Source organism: Eulemur rufifrons, chromosome 3, assembly GCF_041146395.1.
Source record: "Eulemur rufifrons isolate Redbay chromosome 3, OSU_ERuf_1, whole genome shotgun sequence".
In the NCBI taxonomy this organism is placed as follows: domain Eukaryota; kingdom Metazoa; phylum Chordata; class Mammalia; order Primates; family Lemuridae; genus Eulemur; species Eulemur rufifrons.
This window is the reverse complement of record NC_090985.1, coordinates 427,065-443,805: the sequence shown is the minus strand read 5'-3', so window position 1 is coordinate 443,805 and position 16,741 is coordinate 427,065. Positions and strand designations below refer to the sequence as shown.

The following is a 16,741-nucleotide window of genomic DNA, read 5'->3' as shown; positions in this document are numbered from 1 at the left end:
ATTAATTGGTAGATGGAATTCAATGAAACCATCTATGCCTGCCATTTTCCTTGAGGGGGAAATTTTTAATTACAGATTTAATTTCCTTAAGAGACAGGACTGTTCATATGATTTATTTCTTCTTGTATCCATTTTGGAAGGTTGTGGTTTTCAATGAACTTATGTCCATCTGAGTTATAGAATTTATCAGATGAAGTTGTTTATTATACCCTCTTATTCTAATGTCTATATGTCTATATGTTCTGTAGTAATGTTCCCTTTATTGTTCATGACATTCATAATTTGTGTTTTCTCTTTTTCTTAGATAAGTTTTGTGAAGTGTTTATAAATTTTATTAATCATTTTAAAGAAACAACTTTTGGTTTTGTTTATTTTCATCTATTCATATATTTTTGTGTACTTCTTTTTCTATTCCCATCCTACTTTTCTGGGCTTAATTTTTCTGATTTTTCTAGTTTCTTAAGATAGAACCTAAGATCATTGATTTTTAAACCTTTCTTCTTTTCTAATATAAGCATTTAAAGCTATAAACCCTCTAAGCACTGTTTTAGCTGCAGTCTACAAATTTTGATATATAGTATTTTCATAATCATTTAGTTCAAAATAATTTCTTTCATTGTGATACATTCTTTCACCCATGGATTATTTATAAGTGTGTTGCTTAATTTCCAAATATTAGGGAAGTTATCTTTTTTATTCTTAATTATACTGTAGTTAGAGCACATACTCTCAAGCATATTGAGGCTTCTGTCCATGATAAACACACCAGACAACAGGCAGTATAGGACCATGATCTCTGAGAGAAAGGAAACATCCACCGTTAGCCCTGTGGCAGTGTGGCTTCCTGCTTGGAAGCACCCTGCAGACCGTGGAGCAAGGAGAGACTTCAAGCAAAGCAGAGGTCTCCCTGAGTAAGGCAGAGATTGGAGTTCAGAAAGGCTAAGGCAGATAGAAATTGTAGGGTGGTTTTCCTGAGAGAAGGGAATTATGTAGAAAAAGAGCTCCAGAAATCTGCAGGGAGACCCCCTTGATCCTTGACAGATACTAATGTGTGTATTTGTAGGTAAAACTCCATGAAGCTATTCTATGCTTTAACCTTAAAATAATGTACATTTCTTCTGCTCAGAGCGCTCTGCCGAGAAGTAGTCACCCGGCAAGGAGTTTTGAAAGTGTGGTGGGGACTATGGGGAGCAAACAAAATGTTTTGAGTCCCACTGTTGCTGCTGTAATGTCTACTTTTTAATATTTCTCAGTTTTGTAAGGTTGTTAAATCATTTTCATAAATTCTCTAAAATGCCCATTTCTGTTTATAAGTGAACTTAATATTCTAAAAACAGATCATTTAAATAGTTAATCTTTAAATCAAGAGATTTTACTTGTGTCACATGAGAACTGTATTTAAACTTTTAAAAGTAAGGATAATGGCAAGCTAAGTAATTAGACCTCCTACCCATTGAAGACAATTGAAAAACCTAGAAAAAATATTTTTAAAATCTTCCTAAAAGCACCTAAGAACTGGCCAGATAAGGAGAAATTGCCAGGCCACAACCTAGGAAAGAATGGGAACCGCGAGAAGTAAGCCTAGCATTAGGAACAATTTTGCCTTGAAAAGCATAGCCTAACAGAGAGTAGGCTATGCTTTTGACAGCCTTCTGACAATAAAAGGACAAAAATCAGAGTCCTTGGTCTGTCAAAGGTGGGATCCAGGTAATGTACCCCTTCCAATGTGCTTATGAGGATGGGATCCCAAAGGGCTGTGCCCTAGAATTAAAGTAAGCCAGCCCTTCCTCAGACTATAGTTATCTGAGTAGCCTAGAGAAATCTCAAATTTTGGTCAGAATAAAGGGATTCTACATAACTAGTTCCCTATGCCACCTGGCAGTAGCAAACAAAATTTCTCTCTGAGGAAAAGTGACATCATCCTTGGGTTCAAATTATTTATGTGCACAACTTATCAAATACAGTGTCTAGCACTTAATCAAAACATAACCAGGAACCCAAAACGACATCATGAGCCAGAAAACAATAGACAATACAAACAGATCCACAGGGATTCCACTTACTGGAATTATGAAATACAGGCTGTAAAACAACTCTATTTACTATCTTTTAGGAGAGAGCAGCTAACGTTAAAAAATTTACCACAAACTAGACAACATTAAAAATGGCATAACAGACTTGGGAAAAACTGGGTAAAATTCTAGAACGGAAAAATTCAGGTAAACAAACTTAGGAACTTAATAGATGGATTCCACATCAGAATTAGTTACAACTGTAGAAAGAATTTGTGAAATGGAAGGTAGGTTATAAGAAACTGTCCAGACTGAAGCATGGGGGAGACAAAAGGATGGAAAACTACAGAAGCAAAGAGATGTGATGGATATTGAAAAGATCTAACACGGGTTTATCTGAAGTCCCATGAAGGAAATTACTTCTAAAAATCCTCAGTATTTTATAAACATGTTCCATGTCAGTAAATAAAGATCTATCTCTTTTGTTTATATAAGCTGCATGATAGGTATTCCATTATATTTAAAAGGGTTGGGAGAATTTAAATTCTCATGATGTATGAATGTCCATTTCATCACCCTTAATAATACAACATAAGATCACTCTTTGCCAATTTGATAAGTAAAAATCCATCCATTTTAATTTGCATTTTTGATAGTAATGTGTTTATACATCTTTTAAAAATATATTTGAGCTTACGAGTCTTAGAAGTTGTCCAAACACAGCTTTTATATATTTTTGGCATATTACTAGTTTGCAGGAACACTTTATGCCTTAAGTCTATTACCTCCTTGTTTGAAATAATTTTCCTTAGTTTAGCATTTTGTTTAATTTTATTCTTGGTTCTAATTGTTTCAAAGAAATTTTTAAATTATTCTTGAACTCCCTTTCACATCTCCTTATTTCTTTGTTTCCCTTTACAGCAAAAAATTTTGAGTGGGTTGTGTGCACTCACTGTCTCCAGTTCTTGTGAATCTCCTCCCAACAGGCGTTCGTTCCTATCATCTGACCAAGTCGGTTTCTGTGGGTTATAAATGACTCCTGTGCCGCCAAATTCCGTGACGAGTTCCAGTCTTCATCTTACCCCACAATCATCATCCGCTCCTCCTTTGCACACCCTCTTCTGTTGTCCTCCACTGTTCCATGTCTGCATCTACTGGTTTTCCCTGCTACACGTATTCTTCCTTCTCAGTCTCCTTTGTTGGTTCCTCTTCATCCCTTCAACCTTTTTCGACTTTGGAGTGCCTCAGTGCTTAATCCTCGAGTCTCTTCTGTCTTTCTGCAGTCAGGAGGCGATTATATTCAATTCATAGATTTAAATCTCCATTCTAATGAAGCCCAGATTTACATCACTAACTAGGTCAGTGTTATCTAGTGGAAATATAATATAAGCAATATATATGACTTTATATTTTCTAGTAGCCACATCAAAAAAGGTTAAAAGATATGGGTAGAATTAATTTTAATATGTTCTGTTTAATCCAGTATATCAAATATTATTTCAACATGTAATGAAATAAAAATGAGATTTTATATCTTTTGTCATATTAAGTCTTTGAAATCTGGTGTGTTTTACATTTACAGCACATCTCAATTCAGATTAGCCACATTTCAAGTGCTTAATAGCCACATGTGGCTACCAGACAGTGCAGCTCTTGTTAACTTCACTGATTTCCAGACCTCTGTCTCTCCATTTGAATGTCTAATATGTATTTCAGCATTAATGTGTTTCTCGGAATTCATATCTATACCAACAGAAACAAATGCTTTAAGTTCTAACCTCAATAGATCCAGAATCTAATCAGTTCTTACCTCCTCTGCTGCAGTCGCTGTGGTCCTGGCCATCACTGTCTCTTGCCTAGGTTATTACACTAGCCTCCTGACTGGTTAGATAGCCACGTGACTCTCTTCCTCTCCTCCTTCAGTTTTTTCAAGTCTCACCTTATCAGAGAAGTGTTCCTTGACTCCCTTGTTTAAAGTGCAAACCTCACTGGGCACAGTGGCTCATGCCTGTAATTCCAGCACTTTGGAAGGCCAAGGTGGGAGGATCACTTGAGACCAAGAGATTCGAGACCAGCCTGGGCAACAAAGCGAGACCCATCTCTGCAAAAAATTAGCTAGGTGTGGTGATGTGCACCTGTAGTCCTAGCTACTTGGGAGGCTGAGCCAGGAGGATTGCTTGAGTCGAGGAGTTTGAGGTTACAATGAGCTACGATGATGCCACTGCATTCTAGCCGAGGCAACAGAGTGAGACCCTGTCTCAAATAAATAAATAAGAAAAAGTGAAAACCTCTTCTCCTTACACATATAAATACGTACCCATGTAAATTGGTATTTCCTTCTCCCTTCAATGCTTTATTTATTTATTGTTTTAGGGTTTTTGTTTTTGTGGCAGTTTCGAACTCCTGGGCTCAAGTGATCTTCCCACCTCAGCCTCCCTGGTAGCTGGGACTACAGGCACATGCCACCCTGCCCAGCTTAGTTTTTAAGGTTGCCTGTCACCATTTCTCTTTGTTCAAAGAAGGTTTGATAGGACTTTTTACAGGATATATCTTTAGCCTTTTCAGTTCTCTCTGTGGTTGATTCTGTGTTCACCTGTTTCTGAGTCTTTTTAAAAATTTGTTTTCCTGAGCAACAAAGAAGTGTGGCTTGTAATACAGAGTGGTCATAGGGTCAAGATTGTGTAGATACTCAGGCGGCTGTGATAGAAGGATCAGGAAAATCTCCCTCAGTTGACAGTTTAAAACCTAATGGAAATTTTCTAAATAAGGTAAAATCAATATGATTAATAACAAAATTTTATTTGACTTTATAAAGAGACAGTATATGCCAGCAAATGTTTTTGGTTCATTGATTATATTGAGGCTTTTGTGAGAAAATGCTAGAAGAGGGAAAGGGTACATAGATGTTACCAGCTCTATGCTCTCATGGCTGCTATTGCCACAAAGTGCATTAGAAGTTGAATTTTACATTTTATTAATACTAGTTTGGAACTCCAGATAGACCATGTGTTATTTATCATATATTTATAATTTAGTTTAAAATCATGTTTTGAGGATTCCCCGGAATTAAGAAAAACATCTGATATCACAGAATTAAAGAAACATCCTGAGAGGCACGTCAGATGTATGAGCTTGCAGATACCTGTCGGGGGAAATCGAAATAGTATTTGTTTTCTGTGTAGCATATGTAACCATACAGAATAATAGCTAAAAGGGACCTTAAGAAATCATCTGCTTTAGCCATTTGCCTTCAAACAAATACATAAAACAATATAGAGTATTAAAGCTCTTCATTTATTGAGATTTCAGTCTCGGTTTCATCAGAAACTCCTGGCATCTTACCTGTTCAACCCAAACTCATACTGATTGAATTTTCCATTTTCTTTCATTTTATTCCCCTATAGAAAAAAGCAAAAAATGTTTTTTGAAAATGTCATAAATTTGAAGAAGTAGCTACTTTCACTGGTGCATTTTAATCTTGATTTTAATTTATTATATAATTTGCTTTGCATTTATTAAGATACCCTTATAATTCAGAGCACAATGAAGAATGAGGAAGTGGGAAGGTAGAGAAACAGGGAGGTGTTTAAGAAGCCAAATTAGTTATAATGTTCTGAGGTCATTTACGTTTTCCTTCCATCATTCATTCTTCTAATGAGTTTATTCTGGCATCTCAACTCCAGAAGCAGAAGTATTGAGAACAGCTGAAAGTGGCAACTAGAAACAAGGGAAGACTTCCAATAACAGTAATACTCAAAAAGATGTAGTGACTTGGGGCTTTTCGATGGATATATTGTAATAGCACAGCAAAATATTTGCTTATGTTAAGGAAAATGTAAATTATTTTCTGTTAAAAAGATAATATGTTTAAGAACAATTTCCATGCAAAGTGCTTACAACTTAAAAAAATCTTGGCCAAAGTTTGATTTAGGTTGAAAAATACATTGATTCTGGATAAAGTTACTACCTTAGATTGGAATCCTTTTTTGGTAAAAGAAAGTATGAATTTGAGAATTGTATACTTCCTTGACTTCTAGAAAGAATATATTTAGTCATAATTCTTTTTTTTTTTTTTTTTTTTTTTGAGACAGAGTCTCGCTTTGTTGCCCGGGCTAGAGTGAGTGCCGTGGCATCAGCCTAGCTCACAGCAACCTCAAACTCCTGAGCTCAAGCGATCCTCCTGTCTCAGCCTCCCGAGTAGCTGGGACTACAGGCATGCACCACCATGCCCGGCTAATTTTTTGTATATATATATTTTAGTTGTCCATATAATTTCTTTCTATTTTTAGTAGAGACGGGGTCTCGCTCTTGCTCAGGCTGGTCTCGAACTCCTGAGCTCGAGTGATCCACCTGCCTCGGCCTCCCAGAGTGCTAGGATTACAGGCGTGAGCCACCGCGCCCGGCCTAGTCATAATTCTTGATGTCCTTGTTTTCTGAAGCTGTTATGTGTTCCCACAGCCTCTCTATCCTGAGTAGAATCCATTTAAACTAGACAGAGAATCACAAGAAATTTAAAATGTTTCTAGAGGCCTGTCATTGCTATAGAATAATGTTTGGAATCTTAACCTAATCCTTTTTTTATTTTAAAGGGAATTTCAACTTTTTAAAGAGATGGAGAATTTGCCATCAGTGTGCTGTCAGAAAATAATGCAGAGAGCCACGAAAGCAGAGCTGCAACTTTTAAATGTTCACTATCAGATGTGTCATCATCATTGTTGTGATATTTACAAACTTGTAATGGAAAATGGGAAGGGATTAAATAGGTGTTTATTGATTTTAAATCTGCATTTTTTAAGAAATGTATCGCTACCTTCAAGTTTATTCTGGAAATTTTTCTTAATTTTCATTTGTGAAGGGCAGAATGAGGGGTAGATTGTAACTGGGCTTCTTAGCTGGCCTAGGGGTAACGGACTTTTCCTAGAAAAAGTAATATGTTTGAACTTTATATAAAGTCCAAGTAAGAATGAAGTCAGGAGGTTTTTGCATGACATTCTACCACATTCTCTCTGATTTATCCATTGAGAGATGTTTGTGCCGCCCTTAGAAAAGCACATTAATTGTGGTTCACTTTCTTTTACTCACCATTTAAAAGAAAAAATTTAAGATCTAGAGAGTTACAACTAAGCATATATTATATTAATATTAGTGTTCAATGGATGACTTAGGCCGAAATAATTTCGTTTTGTGGACTTACATTTTGAACAGGAGTTTACAAAGTAACTCTGCTAAGAAGGAATTAGGGTCGGCACTGCTGTCTTTTTTGGGAGACGTAGACGTGTGAGTTTGAAAGAAAAACCACGCGCGGGCGCAGCACTGGGAGAGCTGCCCACCGTCAGTGGGATCAAGATCGCCATCCGCCTGCTCTGCTTTCGCTTCCCGGGTATGCGTGTGTGTTTTAGGAATGAAAACTTTACTTCATTTAGACAGAAAACATTTTAAACAGAGATTTTTCTTTTCTGTCTTTACAGCTGATGAAAGAAGAGTCACATGTGTGAGTTGATTTCATCTAATTTAGAACTCATTACATCTTTAAAATCACTTAATCCAGTTAACTTTAAATTTTCTGTTTTGGTCCCTATTGAAAACATTGGTGGATTCTTTCATGAAGACTTTATTATCTTTTTTACTGATATGTAATATTTGTACATATTTATAGGGTACATGTAATATTTTGTTACATGCATAGGATGTGTAATAATCAAGTTCAGGGTATTTAGGATATCCATCACTTCATATATTTAATATTTATTATTTCTGTGTTGGGAACATTTCAAGTCCTGTCTTCTAGCTATTTTGAAATATAAAATATATTGTTAACTATAGTCTGCTATCAAACATTAGATCTTATACCTTCTGAAGTGTTTGTCTGTTTAGCTTTTCAGGAGCAGATTCTGAACTAGATGATCAAACTGCTCAGGATGTTGATGTTTCTTTGAACCTAAAAAAAAAACTCTCTGAAGTAAGATTTTTAGAAAGTTCATCTGTATAAATCTTTAATTTTATGGCTTCAGCAAATTATAATTTTCAGAGACTCTGACATCCTTCTTTTCACTCAACTAGCTTACTTTATATGCTTACTTTATAGCTTACTTTAGTTAGGAGGAACATAATGGTGTATTTAAGCCTATTCAAACAAATCAGCAATATGTGTTGAGTAGAGTAAGCATATAGTTTATCACCAAATCAGTAGACTTCTGAGGATGAAAGAGAGTAATAGTAATGTTAATCATTCACCACAGCAGTAGGTATAAATCTGGACTGTCCCAGGCAGATCCATGATATATGGCCACCATCATGTTGCGTGAGTGCAGTTAAAACTAATATCTTGCACCTTCATGTCATGAGGTAGAATAAAGTAATGTTCTATTTGTTTTAGGCAGGGCAAAGTTTTAATTTCTCCTTTGTTGAAATGTTCCCTAAATCCCTGGGGGGACTGACCTACAGACCAGGGCTTAACTCTGGGATATCCCAGGTTCCCTAAATCCCTGTATGGGACTGGCCTATAGACCAGGCTCATCTGTGGGATGTCCCAGGTTCCCTAAATCACAGGGGGGGACTGGCCTACAGACCAAGGCTCAACTGTGGGACGTCCCAGGTTCCCTAAATCCCAGAGGGGACTGGCTTACACACCAGGGCTCATCTGTGAGATGTTCCAGGTTCCCTAAATCCCTGCAAGCGACTGGCCTACAGATCAGGGCTCTTGTGAGGGATGTCCTAGGTCCCCTAAATCCCTGGGGGCGACTGGTTTACAGACCAGGGCTCATCTCCAGGCTGTCCCAAGTTCCCTAAATCACCTGGAGGGGGGACTGGCCTACAGACCAGGGCTCATGTGTGGGATGTCCCAGGTTGCCTAAATTCCTGGGGGGGGGGCTGGCCTACAGACCACAGATCATTTGAGGACTCTTCCAGGAGTACAAATGGGTGGGCGACTGTGACAGCCACTTAGGTTACCTTAATGCATGTCTTTCTTTATTTTCTGTAAGAGATCAGGAACTCGCTGGGCAGGGCATCTAAGAAGGCTTTTTCTCCCTGGCTCCTGCACATCCCAGGGTGGGGTCCGGACTAAGTGATGAGCAGAGGGCCGCTGAAATTCCTGGGCTGACCTGGAAGGGAGGAGCAGCCCTTACCTGTCTCTTCCTTGTTATCAGGTGTGGAGCCTGTGTGTGATGGCCGGAGCCCCTGCTGCTGCAGTGGGCCAGGAGGCTTTTCCAGCGGGAGCTGTGGGAGGCAGGAGGAAGGCGGCAGGACACCGGGGTTGGCTCTCCCTGCCCACACAGTGCACCTCAGTCATTTCTGGACATGTCCAGGCTGCTGTCTCCCACCCTGAAGTCTCACTCCTCTGAGCTCGTTCGTCGGGAATGTGGCTACATCTACCCTATGTGCTGTACTGAGGGAGGTGAGTTGCGTTAAAAACCTCAAAAACTGTAGGTAAAAAGGCTCCTCATCTGTTTTCTATCAAAGTGTCTTCCCCAAACTTCACTTGAATTCAGAAGAGCAACCTGCATGCAGCCCCAGGCCCCTCCCAAAGTCACACAGTCCTGGGTAGCTGCTGGAGCCCTGGGCAAGGGAGCTGCCGGGAATTTGCAAACTGTGGGCACCCCGCTGGCTGAGAGTGGGGCTCTCTGCCTCCTGGTCACTCCCTCCTGGCCACCCCCTTCCCTACCGCTTCCCCACCTCCCGTAACCCCCACCCCCGGCCCTCCCTAGAGCTCCTCCCTGCCCCCTGCCCAGTCACTCCCTCCCACCCACCTCCAGCTCTCCCTACAGCTTCCCCGCACCCTGCACACCTAGTCCCCCAGGCCCCTACCCAGTCACTCCCTGCGGGCCACCCCCCACAACCCTGCACACCTGGTCACTCCGGCCCCGCCCAGCCACCCCCTCCGGGACCCCCTGCCGCCCCTCTCTTCCTACCGCTCTCCCCAAATCCGGGCCACCCGGCCCCGCCCTCATCGCTGCCGGCCGCCCGGCCACTCTCCTTTCCTCCCTCCGTTCTTTCCGTTCTTTCCGTGCATCCTCGGAGCCTGGGCTGCAGCGCCCGCCGCACATCCGCCGTCCGGCTCTCTCCCTCGTCCCTCGGTGGTTTCCGTCCATCCTCGGCCCTCTCCGTCACAACTCGGTCCTCGCTGAGGCCTTTCGGCTCTCTGCGCCAAACCTCTTCAGCCCTTCCCGTGGTCCCCCGGCCTTTGTCGCCAACTTTCGGCTCTTTCCGTCACCCGCGGGGTGCACAGTCCCGGCCCTGGGTCTGCTTGTGCAGGCCCTGCGGTTTCTCGGTGGTCTTGGCGGCAATGGCACCTTCTGGAAGAGTCTTCCTGTTGTCCAAACTGCGGGGGGTTTGCGCCTAGATCCAGGTGCTCCTCGCACAAAGATCCAATGATTGAGAGAGGGCTGCCAAGGAAGGAAGGAATTTTTAACTGGAGAGACCTGGAGAAAAGCAGCTGCTCAAATCCGTCTCCGGCTAGAGGAGCTCTGGGGCTCTCGGGGAGGGGAGGGAGCCCCGGCAAGTGGGGGGGGTCAAGTGGGGGGAGGCCGGTGAGTCCCGGGGCGACAGAGGTGAGGGGATGGCGAGCCCCGGGGCAGGAACTCTGACCAGTTACCCGGAGGCCGAGGCGGGAGGATCACTGGAGCCCAGGACTTCTGGGCTGTGGTGCGCTGTGCCCATCAGGTGTGCGCACTAAGTTCGGCATCAACATAGTGACCTCTCTGGAGCGGGGGACCAGGTTGGCTAAGGAGGAGTGAATCGGCTCAGGTCGGAAAGGGAGCAGGTCAAAACTCCCTGGCTGGTCAGAATCTCAAATCCTTTGTCTTGCAAAAAATCCTTCTTTTCTGGGAAACTCCAAAGGTCCAAGAGTTAGTTAAGGGAGAGGATTACATTAGGGTCGCCAAAATTTGCTCAGTGAGGGGCAGGTACAGTCTCTGGCCACACAGCTGTGATTTTACTGTTGGTGTCTCTGTCAACTAAACTAAAATCTTAAGAACCCCTCCCCCACCTGCTGGCCGAATGGACCCCTCCTGGCCAAGCGGATGCCCTAAAACATTCTGTGCAGAACCACCGTTGTTTCCCTGGGCCATATTTAGTCCAGAATCCTCTTTTCTAGACCCACACAGCCTAGCTGGCTGCTCTGGAATCTTCTGGGCATTGGAAGTGATGAAAACTACATGGAAGAAAGAAAGGAGATATTATGTCTTGTTTTCCCCTGGAGCAGTAGGTGCCAAGGGGCCCTGGGGTCTGAAGCCACCCTCAGAGGCCTGGCGGGCAGCTCAGAGCCCACCTGTGAGCAGGGGTCCGCGCCAGCTGAGACTCTGCCCTGTGTCGGGAGCCCCCCCCACTCCTGTTGGGAGCTGGGTTCTTGTGCAGATGGGGGGCAGATGGAGGGACCTCCCGGCAGGCGGGGCCTTTTCCCCTTGTTTCCTGCACTGCAGTGTGTGTGTGGGCCTGTCACCCTCCCTGGAAACTACACCCCCTCCCCATTGTCATGTGGGGGCTGAGCCTAGAGACTGGCTGCCCCCCAGGGGGATGGGACGTGGGGACATCTGCATGGGACATGCACACTGGGGGTGTGACGGTGGGGTCCCACCGGGCACTCGCCCTCTCCTGGGAGAATCTCTGTCTCCGCTCCCCCCCCCACCCCCCGCCACCCCCCCCCCCCCCCGCCCACTCCATGGTCAGCCTGTCGCCATTGGCAGTTTTTAGGGGCCAGAGACCTCTCCTGGGGGACTATGGCCCCCACCCGCAGGGAGCCACTCCTGTGGAGGGTGGGGGTGGAGCTGCCCAGTGCTAAGTCCCTGGGGGCTTTGGGGGGCACCTGTGGCAGCATGAGCCCACCTCCAGCCCCCAGCCCAGAAGGACCCTCAGCCCCCAAGAGCCTCTGCTGCTTCAGGGGCTCGTCCCAACAGCCCTGGGTGACCTGAGGAGCTGGGCCCAGCATACGCTGTTGGGCTGATGGGCGTGTGTGCACCCCGGGTGGAGGCATGGGGTCAGCAGGGCCATCATGGGTGGGTGCAGATGTCCAGTTGGAGCAGTGATGACCAGCGGGGGGCTGCCCAGGGCCAAGGGCGGGGTGGATGGGCTGCAGTCAGGGAGGGCTTCCCGGAGGCAGTGTCCAAAGTGCCCTGTGAAGGCTGTGCTGAGGAAGGGCCTTACTAAGCCCCAGGGGCACAGGCACATGGGACAGCCCAAGATGTGGTCCTCCGGCCAGAACAATGAGAAATGAGGCTACGGGCACCTCCCTGGGATCAGGCAGGGCCTTGGGGAGAAAGCAGGAGAGGCGGTGCAGGACCCCCTGGGCAGGGCCTAGGGGTTCCAGGTGCCCCTGGAGGAACAGCTTCCCTTTGCCCTGGGCCAGGGCTAGTGGGGCCTCCCAGCTTGGCTCAGCACTAGAAGGGCCCATTTGCCAGTCTGTCTCCCCCCAGGGCTCTGATGGCAGCACTGGATCCCAACTCGCTCCATGCCACCTGGCCCGGGACTCAGTGGCTGGGGGCCAGTCAGTGGGTGACAGGACAGAGCCCGTCCTGGGACAGCACTGACTGTCAGATGTTCTGGGGGCTGGACTTGCTTGGTGGTGGGGGCACTGTCTGGCCACCTGTCCTGGCTGGACATCATGCTGTGGGGACACTGGAATGTGCTCCTGTCTCCACCTTGGTCAGGCCCACTGCCTGGGACCTCCCCCCGTGAGCCCTGTCTGCAGCCACAGAGCCTGAAGGATCAATGTGACCCCGAGCTTCCAGCCAAGGCACCCCAGGCTCAGGAGGGGGTTTCTGAGAGGGCTGGTAACTATCTTCATCACTGTCCCCAGTGCAGGCCCGTCCCCTGCGTCCTTCTGCCCCTGGCAAGCAAACCCACAGATGCCCCTGTGGGGCACCTTTGTCTTGCGTCACCTGCTGTGGCCCTCCCAATGAGCAGGGGCACCCTGACACCCTGGGTCCCCACAGGTTTTCCACGTGGCCTATGTGCTCATGAAGTTTGCCAACTTCCCCCCCCCCCCCCCCCCCCCGGGCCAGACCTCTGGGTGCTGGAGCAGTCCAGGGACTTCGGCCACACCTACCAGCTGTGGCAGTTCTTCGCCTGTGAGTCTCGGGAGCTGTGGGGCCTGGGGGGTGTCCCCAGCGGGGCTGCTGTGACCATGGCTTCTTGAGGTCTCGGTCACCAGCCCGGCCCTCATGCCCAACCCCTGTGTGGGTCAGGACCATCTGTCTGAGGACCAGGAGCCAAAGGGGAATTCATCAGGTCACCCCTGACTTCCGGCACAGCTGGGCCCAGGGGCTGGTGGTGGCAGGAATCTCGGTGCCATCTCCTGGCTCCCTCTGGGCTGGCTTCATGTTCGACAGCTCCCTGTGGTGGTGACACAGGGCCCTGGCAGCTCCCAGCTCGCTTCCTACCAGCTCAGATGCCTGTCAGGAGAGCCGGGTCCTGGCACTCACGGTGCACGTCCAGCGTGGCCGGTGGGGCAGGAGCGCCTCCCTCAGCAGGGTTCAGTGACCTCTGCCCCAAGTCCTGCTGGCGGGTGGAGCCTTGGCTGGGTGACCCATCGAGGGCGCAGCTTTCCCACCTCAAGATGAGGTGGCCAGGCTCAGGCTCAGGTGACCCGTCCCAGAGGCAGCCTTCCGGGTGGTCAGGCTCAGGGAAGTCAGGGAGCCCAGGGGCCCCGCCTCTGGGCCTGCGGGCTTTTCTGGTGGCCTCAGCCGTCCCTGTCCGCCCTTTCCTGCGGCCTCCAAGAGGGACTGCCTGGAGCGATCTGGGCCGCGGACGCTGGAGCGCATCACGCGGGATGACGACGCCATCTGCCCCACTGAGCACTCGCGCATCGCGCCCCGGAGAACGGCGAGGTGGGCCGGGGACAGCGTGCTGGCGGTTCTGCCGGTCTGCTCCTGGCGGCCACACCTGGCCTCGCCGCCCACGCCGTCTGCGGACCGTGGTGTCCCTGGGGGACGGCGAGGTGGGCCGGGGACAGCGTGCTGGCGGTTCTGCCGGTCTGCTCCTGGCGGCCACACCTGGCCTCACCGCCCACGCCGTCTGCAGACCGTGGTGTCCCTGGGGGACGGGCGCCCGGGGACCATGACCTGCTCCCACTCGCCGCTGCTGCGCAACTTCACCAAAGCCACCAACGTCCGCCTACGTTTCCTGCGCACCAACACGCTGCGGGGTCACCTCACGGGCAAGGCGCTGGGGGACCCCACGGTCACACCCGGGTGAGCCCACCCTGTCTGGCGTGTGGGGCAGCCCTGGCGGACGGGGCAGGAGCTGGCTCTGGGGGCAGCCTGGGCCCGAGGCCCTGGGACTGGGGGGCGGGTCTGGGCCTGGCGCTCCGGCCGGCAGGGCAGGGTTATTGCGGCATCAGGGACGTCGGCGTCGGCGGCCGCTGCGTCTGCCACGGCCACGCGGATGACTGCGATGCCAAGGACCCCTCGGGCCCTCGCAGGAAAGGCCGTTTCAGGAGAGGCCCTTTCAGCCGAGGCCCCTTTTACACGAGGCTCCTTTCTGATGAGACCCTTAAAGGTGACCCCCCCAGGTGAGACCCCTCTTAGGTGGTGCCATTTCAGCACAGGCCCCTCCCAGGGGCCGCCCCGTTTTTCTGAAAGACACAGGACAGTGAGCCCATCTGACTTTCCATTTCCAGATCCTGGCTCCCAAGACGCTGAACTGGGAGTCTCACTGGTTCTCCGGCAAGGCCAGGAGGGCTCCCTGGCGCCGCCGTCCCCGCCCCATGAGCAGCGAGGGCTGCAGTGCCGGCGCGAGCCACCAGGTGGCGCAGCGCCCTTCATGTCCCGCGGCGGCTGTGCCCGCGGCGTGAGAGGACGCGGTGCCGCCACGTTCGCGTCGTCCCGCGGAGGCCGCCTCCATGCCGCCTGCCGGCCTGGCCTCAGACCCGAAGCGACCGCGACCTCCTCGTCCGCCCTGAGACGCGAGGCCCCGAGGGTGAGTGCGACCTTCCCGTCCGAGCCCCGCGGGCACCGCCCTCCCGTGCGCAGCCGCCTGCTGAGGGGCGGCCGGTCCTCAGAGACCCGGGAGGGGCTCCGTGGGGACATGTGGAAACGGGGCACCCGCACTCTCCACCCCACCGAGGTCCCCCACGCCCAGGACGCGGTGGCCACGGGTGTGACGTCCACGCGGTGGCCTCTCCGCCCCAATGGGGTAGCGGCCTCTGAGCTGGACGTGGGTCTGGCTCAGCCTCTGTCAGGGAGGTCGCTGTCCTCTCTGTGTCACCGGCAGGGTGTTCAGGTGGTTGTTCATGAACGCAGTTTCCTTACAGTAATTCCGTCCTTCCAGGGAAAGAGGCGTCGCCGCGCAACGTCCTCTGTCTCCCGCCTTCAGAGTCTCCTGCGTCCTTGCCTGTGAGGTCCGCTGCTTCACGGTGAGTCCTCCCGTGTGTTTCACCGTGTGTTTGGCAGCAGCCACACGCTCCCAGGTCGTCACCGTTGACCCCAAATCAGGAAATACACCATTGTCCCCGACCGTCCCATCCCCCAGGCCCGCTTCTCCGCCTTCCCCAACTGGGGGAAAAATGTGTCTTTCCCTTCCCGGAACCGTTTCTGAGACTGTCCCTCAGTTTCCCCGCCTTGGCAGATCTAAAGGGCAGAGATGACTCCAAGGCGGGTGTGGGCAGCGCTTCCTCCTGAGCACACAGGCCTGGCCACGGCCTGCAGACCCTGCGCCGTCCTGCCTGCCGCCCTCTCCCGTCGCTCTACCCCAGCTGCCTGCAGTCTACTCTGCTGTCATTTTCAGCTGCACAGCAGGCTGTTGGTGTCTCAGGGCTTTTATTCGGGTTCTGTCAACCTGTCCACACAGTGGACACCCTTAGCAGATTTTCTAAGGCTTTGCCCAGCTAGATACTTAAAGTCACAGCAGTTTGTCATATCTAACAGTAGAAAAAGTGGATGATGTGATTTTTCAAAAGACAAAGAATTTCTGTTTTTCTTTCTTTCTTTTGAGACAGAGTCTCGCTGTGTTGCCCGGGCTGGAGTGCCATGGCATCAGCCTCGCTCATGGCAACCTCACACTCCTGGGCTCAAGCCGTCCTCCTGCCTCAGCCTCCCAAGTATCTGGGACTACAGGCATGCGCCACCATACCCGGCTAATTTTTTCTATATATTTTTGTTGTCCAGCTAGTCTCTTTCTATTTTTAGTAGAGATGGGGTCTCGCTCTTGCTCAGGCTGGTCTTGAACTCCCGATCTCAAACAATCCGCCCACCTCGGCCTCCCAGAGTGTAGGATTACAGGCCTGAGCCACCTCGCCCAGCCCCCCCCAAATTATTATCTGATATATCATGTGCAAGAATCACCTTCAATTTATACATAAACCAAGGAAATAGTAGCTAAACACAGAGTTCATATTTGAGATAATTAGTAAAGAAAAATTAAATCTCACTGCCAAATGAATGGCAAATGGCCCAATTGATCATGGAAATTTCATAAGAATTTACTGAACCACATGTTACCTTACTGTAATTCTCTGGCCATGTGTGTGCACACTGGTTGCAAGGTATCTCAGGTTTGCCCACTGATGTTTACATCACCAATCGATATAGTTAAGTGATAAAGTCCCAGTCCATATTATGACAACGTATATAAATATCTGAAAGCACCTTTTACAATTTCACCGTTTTTACCACTTGTGAATATATAATTCAATGGAGTGTCGGACATTGCCCGGGTTGTGCAACCATCTATTTATTAATAGTTCCAGATGTTTTTCTTCTTCCTCTGAAGGAAACTCGAAGCCCGTTACGAAGTCG

General features: G+C 48.6%; 1 protein-coding gene and 1 long non-coding RNA gene across 2 annotated transcripts in view; one reads left to right on the top strand and one right to left on the bottom strand.

Moving 5' to 3' along the window:
- The window catches only part of LOC138381889 (programmed cell death protein 1-like), a 49,345-nt gene that overhangs the window by 15,120 nt on the left and 17,484 nt on the right, over positions 1–16,741 (bottom strand). The gene's annotated exons all lie outside the window — the stretch shown is intronic.
- On the top strand, positions 14,258–15,323 carry LOC138381905 (uncharacterized). Its single transcript, XR_011233190.1, has 3 exons — positions 14,258–14,517; positions 14,626–14,924; positions 15,276–15,323. It is a non-coding gene; the product is annotated as an uncharacterized lncRNA (long non-coding RNA).